Source organism: Sinocyclocheilus anshuiensis, unplaced genomic scaffold, assembly GCF_001515605.1.
Source record: "Sinocyclocheilus anshuiensis isolate Anshui unplaced genomic scaffold, SAMN03320099.WGS_v1.1 scaffold315, whole genome shotgun sequence".
NCBI classification, from domain to species: Eukaryota; Metazoa; Chordata; class Actinopteri; order Cypriniformes; family Cyprinidae; genus Sinocyclocheilus; species Sinocyclocheilus anshuiensis.
Genome location: NW_015548210.1, coordinates 444,220 through 454,805, shown reverse-complemented (window position 1 = coordinate 454,805; position 10,586 = coordinate 444,220).

Here is a 10,586-nt window from a genome sequence, read left to right as displayed (position 1 = left end):
CCCTCCTCATTCCGCTCACCTCACTCACCTCCTAAAGGGTTATCAGGACAGACGCCTCAATACACTCGAAATCTTCCCCTCCAACAGAAAATAACTCCGTGTGATGCCCTTGAGGTGACAGATGATGTTGTTCCTCAAAAATATTGGTGATGGATTGATGTTTTTTCTTTCTCTCCTGCAGTCCGGCTCACGAGCGACAGCTCGAATCATTCCTGCCCATGAATCTTTTTGACACCAGCGCAGATCTGTGTGTCCTCCTGAAACCATTTCTGCTCCATCAGGATCCAGCTAGACTGCGTGATCCTTCATCACAGAGACTAAACACTGCCAAGGCTCCTCGGAGACATACATTATTTAAATGTTCTCAAAAAAGTTTTTCTTGGTTATGCGAATGTTAAGGGAACATTCCATTTCATCATTTTTAAATGCATATTTTAAATGCATGACCAATAAACTGTTTTGAGAATATTATTAAAACCAGATAACCTTGATCAAACATTCTAATAACATTACTGGAATAATATTGTTTATAACTTTGAGAGAACCTTGCCAAAAGTTCTGACAATATTATCTGTTAGCTGGGATTCCCTTAATGTTGTGTCTAACCTTCACAAAATGCTTTGTAAACATTAAAAAGAAAAAAAAAAAAGTACGTTACATTCGGAAGTAATGTTTTTGTTAGAACATAATTTTTTTAGCTGGTGACAGCTGGGAAAAAGGAAGCTAAATGTGGAGCGAGATCATCCATAATCATATCTGTTTTTAGTTGATCTTTAATTTCTAAAATATAGTGAACACCTCTTCATCATCCGAGAGAGAGAATCTGACAAACAGACTTCTTCTCGGTTCAGATCTGAGTCAAGGCTGGGGCTAATGTGAAAGCAAAGGCCAGACTGAACAATTTACGAATTCTGAACAAGGACAGACAAAATCAATGGCACGACGGCCCTGCACATCATCTGTGACTGTGGGACCGCACGCCTGGGCGCATATATCAAACTCCAGAGATCACCTGTCTCAATCCCTCCCACTCGTGATTTTTACCACCTCTCTGATCATCTCTGGTGGAGAGAGAGATTTGACAACCTTTCTTTATATACCACTCATATTTCATTTTCATGTTTAACAAATAATGGACAAAAATAATTTAATAAACCAGCACCAAAATATTATCCCATGCAATTTGATCAAAAGTGGTCATTACAATGACATATCGCAACATATTAAAAACCAGAACATAACATGCTACACATGTGGCTCACATTTCAAAGCTTTGATATGAGTGGATCTGGTGCGATGTTAAAATTATAGTAGGAGCAACTATACTTAATATAACTTTTTCCTCAAGTGGGAAAGAGTGTAATAAATAAACGAACACGTTCCTTAACTTTTGTTGCTGACAATTTTGCAGGTGTGTTGACATTTTGATTGACAAAGAATGCGAAAAGCTAAACGGTGAAAAATTAATGTTATTAAATCACCCGGGTTTCAGATGGACGCAACATTACTGTTTTTGAGTTTTCGCTAAAATTACAATACTCTGTGGTGGAAACAACTGTGGTGAAATTTTATTTTAAACATTGTGGCTGAAACCACGTGCTATGGCTAATTTCATAGCTAGCATTTGATTTATGCCCAATACACAAAACTAAATATTCTCACACTTTTTGTGTAACTTGACAAAATAAACAAATCTTCAAATTCACTCAGAACTCTGTTGCAGTATCTGCTTTTATCACACTCAGTGTGTTGCACAATTCTCTGCCCAGTGTTCAGCTTTGCTTACCCAAGGGCGACATCTTGTGGCCTGAATATGTCACTAGTTTACATTGTGATTTTCTCATGCCCTTCAAGTCAATTTTCAATGCCTCCAGTAGGGGTGTGCGATATTGACAAAAAATTTTTTTTTTATATATTTTCTGGGATTTTATCAATAAAGACAATTAGACGATATTTTGCTGAGAGTGTTATTATGCTGGTATCTTAAGGATTGCCGTGGACAGCTGACTCTTCATATTCTGTGTGATAGAAATTAATGTTTTCCAATAAGTTTTTTTTATTACCTTTATAAAGCCATTTTTCTAAAAGTGTTCACCATCCTTTGAGCCAAATTCTTACATTTAATCAGTCATTTAGAATATTAAGACATTTGGGCTGTTACCAAGCAAATTAAATCTGTACTTCAACAAAATTCATCTTTGCAATGCAAAGGGAACACAAGCTCTGAAGTGGCATTTAGATGTATTTACACACTGTTTAATGCAGGACATGAATGCATTTAGCCTGCAGTTACAAATGCAAAAATAATGTTTTGATATACAAGACATAAAAAGTTGAATATTCATATTTGAAATTATATATATATATATATATATATATATAGTTTTTCATTTTTAAATTCATTTTATTTTAATATCGTTTTCAAATTTGCAATAAAATTTAGTTTCGTTTTTATTAGTTTCATTAATAATTTTGTTAGTTTTAGTTTAGTTTTTATTTTGTGAACACATTTCTATGTAGTTTTTATATTTTAGTTTCAGTTTTAGTAATTAAAGTTTAGCAGAATTAACAGATCACTTTCAGAGCACAGGCCAAGGAAAAACTTAATTTAACCTTAGTGACGCAAATGTCTAGCGGCACAAAATGAAAGCATGCTGGGATTGATTAGCTGGTAAAAGTATATAAATATACGACAAAATGAAGCAGTCATGCCATTTTACTCCATAAATCTACACAAGTTGCGCTTACATTAACATATTTAAAAGCTCTAAACTGAATGATAAATGTGCGTTGTGATATTTAATTTGAATATAAATGTAATTTGTTTATATTAGATGTCTTTTACCTTATTTAACCATAATCATGATACTGTTCACTTTCCTGTGAACAAACACATAAATCATAACTGGGCCAAATGAAATGCAATAGCATAATAATGGCAACATTCGATTTGCAGCGTTTCGCATTATAGCCATTTGTGCTGCAGCTGAAGTGAATGACAGCTTAGGGAGCGCTCCTTGCTTGCTTTCTGTAGCCTATATATAATTTTATTTTATACGTTTTATTTTTAATGCTTCTATAAAGGACTAATGGCCACGTATACACTACAGAGCTAAAGGAGAGACAATGGCATTTAACAGTAAAGGCATATGTAAATATGTTCTTTTCATTTATGTAAAACCAAACATGACAAAGAATCTTCATAAAATCGTGAATCGCAATTTCTCTGAAAATAATTCCATATCGCCCACCCTTTATATATCTATCCTGTGTATATGTACGTATGTGTGTGTGTGTGTGTGTATACACACAACAATACTGACCGTAATGGTAGGCCGCTTGGACTAAAAATGCCAGGGCTGTCCTTAGCTTTACATTGCATTATTTTTATGGTTAATTTTTGATTGTTCAGTTTTGTTAGTGCTTTTTTTTTCTTTATTGTTTTGCTGATCATATTAGATCCCATTGGCATTTCAATCATGACAACTCTTAGAATAGTTTTAGCATGTTAATGAAGCATGCTAGGTGTTTATAATAATCAGCAGATCTGGACAGGTGGAGCTGGGGGAGGTGGAGGGTTTCAGAGGCAGAACCAGCTAGTAGAAAACACTGAACCAGACTATTTAAATGCTGAGCAAGCAATCTCATTTTCTGCAGAAGCCAATCTGTTTGTCATGTACAGTAAATGATTTGATTGCTAACAGATTACACGTAAAGGACCTATCAGCCTGCACCATCTAGAGTTTCATGACTATTTATTGCAGTTGCACTGTTATTACAGTTTACCAATAATGAGTATACTGGTAAACTATAGTCCCGAATTATTATATTCTTTGGATATTTGTCCATTAGACCTGTTGCTCCAATTACTGATCCACAGCATGGCATTAAATGTGAAATTTTGTTTCATATTTTGGTAATCAAGACTGGTAATCAATTTTTGTTGACCATAATGTGTAGTACTCTTTTTTTTTCCCTGAGGCGATTCCATTAAGAAAAATCATGGCACCTGTCACCATGGTATCATTTGACATAAGAGAGGCCGAGCAGGAGATCCTGGGGTTCAGTTCCACTGAAATGGTGTTCGGACATGAATGAATGAAGAGGTCCATTAATAATGCTTAAAGAAAATATGTTGTGTGTTGATACCAGCCCTAAAATGAATGTGCTGGATTATGTCAGTAAATTTCGTAAACGTCTGCATAAAGCCTGTTCTATAGCAAAAGACTCGCTGTGGCCACTGTACAGGTAAATATAAAGAGCCAATTTGACAGATTTGTAAATCTGTTCAGCGCTGTTTTCAAGAGGGTGAACAATTGTTGGTACTGCTGTCTGTTGTTGGGTCTGAATGGGTCTTATTTGGCCCATTTATCTGAACAGAAACGGGGTGATATTATGCAGTTAATTAATGATTTTCCTTCTTTGTTTAGCCATGTACCGTCTCGTACTACAGTTCTGCAGCATGATTTTAATGTGGGTGATGCGCTCCTATTAAACAGCACGCGTATCGCGTGAATGCCACGAAGAGAGCTGTTATGAGAGCCGAGGTTGACTATTTGTTCGAGCATGGGCTTGCTAAACCCAGCTGTAGTCCTTGGAGCTTCCCGTGCTTATTAGTTCAGAATAGCGATGGCCATGCTAGATTTTGTACTGACTACCAAAAGGTAAACGCGGTTACCATTCCAGATAGTTTTCCATTGCCACGCATGGAAGACTGTGTGGAGAGTCTTGGTTCTGCTTGACATGTCAGTAAGTTAGGCCCCGATCAGACAGAACGCGTTTTTTGCAGTGAGAGGCACCTTTTTTTAAATTGTTTTCTGTTAATTTGTTACATTTATATAGCGCTTTTCTGGGTACTAAAAGCGCTTTACATGAAAGAGGTGGGGAATCTCCTCAGCCACCACCAGTGTGCAGCATCCACCTGGATGATGCGACGGTAGCCACCACACACCAGCTTATTGGTGGAGAGGAGACAGAATGATGAAGCCAGTCGGTGTATGGGGATGATTAGGAGGCCATGATGGTCAGAGGCCAATGGGCTAATTTGGCCCATTGGATTTTTTTCGAAGGAATGACAACTCTTAGAATAGTTTTAGCATGTTAATGAAGCATGCTAGGTGTTTATAATAATCAGCAGATCTGGACAGGTGGAGCTGGGGGAGGTGGAGGGTTTCAGAGGCAGAACCAGCTAGTAGAAAACACTGAACCAGACTATTTAAATGCTGAGCAAGCAATCTCATTTTCTGCAGAAGCCAATCTGTTTGTCATGTACAGTAAATGATTTGATTGCTAACAGATTACACGTAAAGGACCTATCAGCCTGCACCATCTAGAGTTTCATGACTATTTATTGCAGTTGCACTGTTATTACAGTTTACCAATAATGAGTATACTGGTAAACTATAGTCCCGAATTATTATATTCTTTGGATATTTGTCCATTAGACCTGTTGCTCCAATTACTGATCCACAGCATGGCATTAAATGTGAAATTTTGTTTCATATTTTGGTAATCAAGACTGGTAATCAATTTTTGTTGACCATAATGTGTAGTACTCTTTTTTTTTCCCTGAGGCGATTCCATTAAGAAAAATCATGGCACCTGTCACCATGGTATCATTTGACATAAGAGAGGCCGAGCAGGAGATCCTGGGGTTCAGTTCCACTGAAATGGTGTTCGGACATGAATGAATGAAGAGGTCCATTAATAATGCTTAAAGAAAATATGTTGTGTGTTGATACCAGCCCTAAAATGAATGTGCTGGATTATGTCAGTAAATTTCGTAAACGTCTGCATAAAGCCTGTTCTATAGCAAAAGACTCGCTGTGGCCACTGTACAGGTAAATATAAAGAGCCAATTTGACAGATTTGTAAATCTGTTCAGCGCTGTTTTCAAGAGGGTGAACAATTGTTGGTACTGCTGTCTGTTGTTGGGTCTGAATGGGTCTTATTTGGCCCATTTATCTGAACAGAAACGGGGTGATATTATGCAGTTAATTAATGATTTTCCTTCTTTGTTTAGCCATGTACCGTCTCGTACTACAGTTCTGCAGCATGATTTTAATGTGGGTGATGCGCTCCTATTAAACAGCACGCGTATCGCGTGAATGCCACGAAGAGAGCTGTTATGAGAGCCGAGGTTGACTATTTGTTCGAGCATGGGCTTGCTAAACCCAGCTGTAGTCCTTGGAGCTTCCCGTGCTTATTAGTTCAGAATAGCGATGGCCATGCTAGATTTTGTACTGACTACCAAAAGGTAAACGCGGTTACCATTCCAGATAGTTTTCCATTGCCACGCATGGAAGACTGTGTGGAGAGTCTTGGTTCTGCTTGACATGTCAGTAAGTTAGGCCCCGATCAGACAGAACGCGTTTTTTGCAGTGAGAGGCACCTTTTTTTAAATTGTTTTCTGTTAATTTGTTACATTTATATAGCGCTTTTCTGGGTACTAAAAGCGCTTTACATGAAAGAGGTGGGGAATCTCCTCAGCCACCACCAGTGTGCAGCATCCACCTGGATGGGTAGCCAGTAGCCATATTACGCCAGAACACCCACCACACACCAGCTTATTGGTGGAGAGGAGACAGAAGCCAGTCGGCTATACTGGGGCATTAGGACCCACACAGACCACAGGGTGAGCACCCCCAGCTGGTCTCACTAACACCTCTTCCGGCAGCAACCTAGTTTTCCCAGGAGGTCTCCTATCCAGGTACTGACCAGGCTCAACCCTGCTTAGCTTCAGTGGGCAACCAGTTTTGGGCTGCAGGGTGATATGGCTGCTGGCTGTTGACAGTGAGCGTTTTGTGCGCTGTTTATGTGCCCCGGGCGCCTCGCGTTTTAGCCGCCTGCTGTGCCTCATGTTTTTGGAGGAGCGCTCTGAGCGCCTGAAGTTGAAAAAAAAAGCGGAAAAGTGCCCGACGTCATTTGCGTTTTTTTCCATTGTCCAATCGAATGAATGGAGAGGCGGGCCTTCTGTTATAGTAACGAAAGTTTACAGTTGTTTAGAAAGTCCGGAGACTGCAATGATGGAGGAGAAACCTTTGGTGTCTGTCGCGGGTTACCCAGAGCTGTATTTGTTAAGGTTTCTGCTAATATGGCAGTTTACTTAACAGCAAAAACCAAAGATTTGAAAGTGCTCGCGCTATAAACCTTTGATTAGACTGACAGGACAGCTGATTTGGTGGTTGCCTAGCAACATAAAAAACACAGCGCACTGCTTTTTTTAAAAAGTTACCCAAAAAAAGGCAGTGCCGTGCGCCTCGTGTTGTCAGACCTAAAAAACGCGTTCGGTGTGATCGGGGCCTTAGATTTACTAAAAGGATATCGGTAAGTGCCCCTTACATCTCGTGCTTCCGATATCACAGCCTTCGTGAGTCCTGACAGTTTTCTACAGTTCTCAGTTATGGCCTTCGTGATGCGCAATGCACTGGCCACCTTTCAGAGGCTCATTAATATTGTGCTTTCAGGAGTTTCAAATCGTAATGCCTACCTGGATGATTTGATTGTGTATGGAATACGGACTGGTCAGAACAAGTTTCTTCATTACGGACTGTGTTTGAGCGCCTTGCCAAAGCCTCACTGGCCTTGAATTTGGCTAAGTGTGAATTCGTCCAATCAACTATCACGTATCTTGGTAAAGAAGTCGTTCAAGGTCAAGTGCGCCCGTTAGAAGCGAAGGTGACAGCCATAGACAACTACCAGACGAGAGCCTCATAGATTTTTAGGCATGGCTGGATACTTCTGTAGCTTTTGTAAAAACTTTTCTACTATTGCACATCTTTTAACTTCTCTCCTTAGTCCATCTCGTCCATTTCTATGATCTGATGAGTGTCAAGCACAACTTTTACTCTATCAAAACCCTTCTGTGTATGTCTCCTTAAACCTGAGTTTAAAGGGGTCATATGATGCTGCTAAAAAGAACAAGCCGTTTTAGGTAGGCGTGGCTGACTCTTAACTTTTATAGAGAATATCTCTTTGGATTTGAGACTTTAGTCTTTGCAACTTTACAGATCTTTTTTATGCACCAAGAGCTTGTAACACTCCAAAGAGAAAGGAAAAATTGAAATCGCATCATATGACCCCTTTAAGTTAGAAGTGAATGCCAGTGCTGTTGGTGCCAGTGCCGTATTACTGCAAGAAGATTAAGGATAGCATTGTTCACCCTGTTTGCTATTTCTCGAACAAGTTCAATAAGCATCAACTGAATTATTCGACAATCGAGAAGGAGGCGTTAGCACTGTTAATGGCCCCTCAATACTTTCATGTATACGTGGGGTCTAACAATCTAGCAGTTAGTTTTTGCTCTACTCACACTGCATTTTTGGAAGGTAATGGTACTTTACCAAAGACTATAGAATACCCAAGACTTGTTACTTGTATAGTTTTGAATGGGGAAAAATGCCGCTCTATTGAACAAAGCCCCGCCTTCTAAGCAAAAGAGCATATCCCGGTAAAATCAGCTCGTCACTGCAGCTGCCGTTAGAAGTCCCAGTTGCTATAGAAACAGTAAGCGTTCTGAGACGTGCGCCTAGGAGTGCGCATGCACACTGGCTGGTCTAGCCTGAAAAATTTGACCAATATAAACAACATTTATGATACAGTTGTTGTCAGATTTCATTGGTGATTTCAAATATGAAATTTATTTGCAAGCTTGGCGAACAGTTTTGAAGAATTTGATGTTTCCCCATTCAAAGAGATAGGAGCTGCACTTGCAATGCATCAGTCTTGCATGCCTGAGAGGAGTTTCAAAGATGGCCGCTGAGTGACATGACTTTCCTTTGCTAAAGTAAGGAAACTTTGCTTCCTTTGCTCCTCTTAACAAACATTGGTTTTCACGAGACTCACTGGGGCATGCGCAGCACTGACCTCATACGTCATCCGCCCGGAACTGCTTCCAGTGTACAACAGTGAGCGCAAGCTAGATTAAATTGATTATTACGTTTTAAATATGGATATTTTTCTTACAAAAACACATCGATTCGCTACAGGAGACGTGTGAGACACTTTTTTTTATGGATGGGCGCATTTTATTTAACTGCTTTTCTGGACTGATGCATGCAAACCCCTGCTGAGTGCCATGAAACGGCTTGAAAGATCAAAGACAATTTGTTATATAACTCCGACTGGATTAGTCTGAAAGAAGAAAGTCATATACACCTAGGATGACTTGAGGGTGAGTAATTTATGGGCTAATTTTCATTTTTGGGTGAACTAACCCTTTAATAATAATAAAAGATTTAGCTTTAATAATCCACAATAATTGCAGGTTATTTATATGACAATGTGTAGTAAATTACCTATAAAATAATTTAGTTTAAACAGGAGTGAGGTGAAACCAGCACAAAGAAATGTGTTAGCGTGCTGCTAATTTTATTCAGATGTATGGTAGAAAATTAGACTATTAGTTAAAATACACTTTTTAATGCGACTTTTTTAATGCTTTTCAATATTGATATGATTATACCAAAATAACTGTCAGGTCTAGCAAAGAAGGATTCTATCTTACAAAAATATGAAAGCCTGTGGAAAAATCACAAACTGTTTCTTTGCATTTATTTTAGTTATGGTCAATATTGGGCTTGTAGATCACGTGGGTATGATACTTTTTACTGTGTGTGGATGACTTTCAGCCACCACCGAAGACCTTTTTTGACTCAGGAAAAACCCTGATACCATATCGATTACACACAGAAATAAATAGATAAATAATGAAAAAAAAAAAATCATCTGAAGCTCCAAGATGATGGCATGTTAAGATAACTTTTAGTAGCTCTGCTGTCAAAAAAAATATTATAATTCACATAAACTGTCTTCATGGGCGTAGAACGCGGGGGACGTGGTAATGTATTTATGTTTAAATATTGTATTGTTTTATTTATAAAACGATTTCATACAATTTTAATGATGCATTTTCATATTAAAATCTGGCGTGCGTGGAACAGGAAGAGTTTTTTTTCGATTTATTTATTTATTATTGTTATTTAACTTGTTACCTCTGAATAACCTTGGCTTGAATAAACAAATAATATAATTTTTTTATTTTATGTTATTTTACCCAGAAGGGGGCGCTAACAGATGGAAAATGCAATGACCTTTCAGCAACACTGTCAGACCTATAAAGAGAAGGCATGATTACCACAAACACCTCTCTGACCTTGTTCACATCAGCTGTTTTTGTCTGGGCCAGTCGAGTTATCTCACGTGCAAGCGTCCAGACGTTACATACTGTACATACTTCAAGTAGCCTACCAGCTCAAAACCTGTGTTTTGGAATGTGAAATGTATGGAAATGTTCAGGAAACATTTCCATTTGAAAAGTGTTTAGGCACTCACTCTCACTATTTCAATCTATAGAACAGACCTTCTGTGACTGACTAACCTTGAAACTTTTCCAGGATGAGTATAAGAAAAAGCAAAAAATAAACCTGCTGGACCTGACTAGTGTTGTGTTGAAAACAATAAGAGCCAAATGCAATTAAGAACCATGGAATTACAATAGGTGCGTCCCAAATCGCGTACTTATGCACTATTCTATGACGTTTTGTAGTATAAATAGTGCGAGTAGTGCGTTCACACTGAAAATTCAG